Source organism: Canis lupus, chromosome 2 (assembly GCF_003254725.2).
Source record: "Canis lupus dingo isolate Sandy chromosome 2, ASM325472v2, whole genome shotgun sequence".
Taxonomy (NCBI): domain Eukaryota; kingdom Metazoa; phylum Chordata; class Mammalia; order Carnivora; family Canidae; genus Canis; species Canis lupus.
The window spans coordinates 28,132,222-28,134,898 of NC_064244.1; the positions used below are offsets into that span (position 1 = coordinate 28,132,222).

The window sequence follows — 2,677 nt, forward strand, 5'->3', positions numbered from 1 at the left end:
AGCTTCACTGCAACATTTGCCTAAAAGTATAAGCAATCCAATTGCTCATCAAATGATGAATGAATATATAAATGTGGTATATCCATACAACAGAATACTATTCAGCAATAAAAAGGAGTGAAGTGCTGATATATGCTACAATATGGTTAAAACTCAAAAAAACTATCCTAAGGGCTGTGTCCCTCACCCCCAGCTCCAGGGGTTGTGAGCTATGACCATTAAGCATAGGCCCGCTGGGGAAGTGCCTGGAGTCGTGGTAGGAGCAGTGGTGACTAGCGGCAGGCATCCTCACTGCGTCTTCCTGGGGAAGAAATAAAGGTCAAATGGAGCCAGCAGGTTCCAACTTCTCTAGGGCCATTTGTGTTCAGTAAGTAGGAAAGAATGAGCTCAGTGCTCAAAGGAGAACCAGAAAAGAAGCAGCTCTTGACCTGAAAAATGTTTGCTTTGCCTCAGTTGTGAATTCTTTTATTGAGAAAGAATTACCAGCATGTCCCTATATTCATGAAAGGAGAGGTGGGTGTGACTCCAGAACCACAGAAGGCAGAGCCTGAAAAAAATGAAAGCTGAAACCAGGAAGAGTCTCCTCCACTGGACCAGCCTTTCCAGGCACCATGTTGCTTAAGGGAACAAGGTTCTGACCCATTTAAAGAAGATGTGGACCATCTGGCAGGATACAAGGGGAACAAGAAGATAACCTGATTTATTTAAAGAAGACAAAATAAGGTCCAACTAGAGAATGAAAAGAACCTACATTTCAGAGCAACTCCATTGTATGTAATAAGTTCCATGGGATTGCCAGCTGTTTGCCACCTCTTTATATACCCACCACCCTTTCAGCCTGTACTTGAGGGACATTTTCTGGCATTAGGTCATGAGTTGCATTTCAGACTCAGAAAATGTGATAAACGGTGACATCGTGGTAATTCCATACTTCTCTATTATACTTACTATGCAGCTGGTCGCAGCGGCTTGCATGGACTGGAATGCAATAGGACTTGCCTTAGTGCTTCAGTTCAAATAGAGATCCTAATTCAGGATGCCAGTTGCAGAATTTTACCATGGTTGCTGATTTTTTTCCTTTTATTTAAAACAAAACAGTTTTGAGATAGTCTTTGCAATGACAGTGAACAGGACAAGGACAGGTCATTAGGGTCTACTTCCCAGGTTTCTGATTGGGAACCTAAGAGAAGTGAAACAATCCATCTGGGATTTTTGTCCTATAGTTAGCTTAATCTCTGTGAGATCCAGCTTTCTAGTATGTAAAATGAGATTAGACTAGGGCAGTGGTTCCCAAAGTAGTCTGGGAAGGTCCTTGAGACCTTTTCAAGGGCACTCAAGGTCAAAGCTGCTTTTGTAATGCTAAGACATCAGAAGAATTTTCAGATGCTACAGGATGTCTGTTATTTTAACAAACTAAACGCAAGAAGAAACCAGGCAAGTCCATGGATAAAAGTCTCTTGCATAGGTTTATCCCAAATATACTTGATGGGGAATTCATTGAGATATCTCTTTAGGCCAGTACCTATCCCAAGCAGATGTTTTAGAGCTTCAAAAACACCGCAAACCTGTAGAGTTTTTCCATCCCTGCTAAATTTTTAGTAGATGGACTTCTTAGGAGCTTGTGAGGTTTTTCTATTTGTTTTAAATTCACCCAAATAGATATGAAGGCTTATTTCAAAAGAAAGTAAAAATTACCTGGCCTCTTATTTATAGGAAAAGGTAAAACAAGAAGTTTCACATCAGAAGAGGAATGCATTTACCTACCCCAACACCTAATATGCTCGGTTGGCATCCAGTAATCACTCAGTAAATATTTCTCCCAATGAACAGGATTTGCTCTTAAGTAAGCAGTTAATTCTTAAATGGTTTGAGAATTACCTTTAATAGAAAAAAAAAAAACTAATGCTGACTACTAGCAATATTCTCATAAAATTAAATGTCAGCTTAAGTTCCTGAAATATGCCTCCCTCTGCCAGGATGCTGGGGAGTCTGAAATATCTCTTCATCTATTTGCTACACCAAGCCTTGCAGTGTCCTTTATCCTAAGATAAGCAAGTGCAACATCCTACCAAAGGTCTTTCCGGTGGAGTTGGATGTGAACTTGGCCTCCCTTAGCTCCACTTAGAAGAGAGGGTTCCTTGATATCTTCACTGCCAGCTTTCCAAGCAAGACAAATGCTTTCAGATGAAAAATTATCTTCTTTGGGGCACCAAAGATGATGTTAACTGGACAGTGTGGAGAAGGAAAGTTCAGGGAGTCATCTGTACGGGAGAAAACAGTCTTCTTCCAGCATAAAACCAATCACATACTGATGCTGCCTTTAGGTGTTGTTTTTTGTTTTTGTTTTTTAATGAGATTATTTGTGTTGTACTTAGAAGTCAGTACTGCACTTGAGTGCAAATTTGGAAAAGATGCAAATTAAAGATAACAATATGAGCTGAGAGGTGTGTGCCAAGCCTTCCATTTTATGGGCTTCAAGAAATTGAACGTATGAGTCCATATATAAAATCCTCCACAAACATTTAATTTGTATCTACTGTGTGCCAAGTACTATGATAGGTACTTAATAACATTTATACTGTAAATTAAATCTATCACACATTTACTTAATTCCAAATTCCCATTCTAGATACTGTTCTATTTCTATGTTTAAATATTTAAGTACCCTTTTTTTTTT

General features: G+C 39.2%; 1 pseudogene; it reads left to right on the plus strand.

The window, feature by feature from the left end:
• The first annotated feature begins 211 nt into the window (after positions 1 to 211).
• Positions 212 to 699, plus strand: LOC112658848 (nucleotide triphosphate diphosphatase NUDT15-like; annotated as a pseudogene).
• Positions 700 to 2,677: the final 1,978 nt, after the last annotated feature.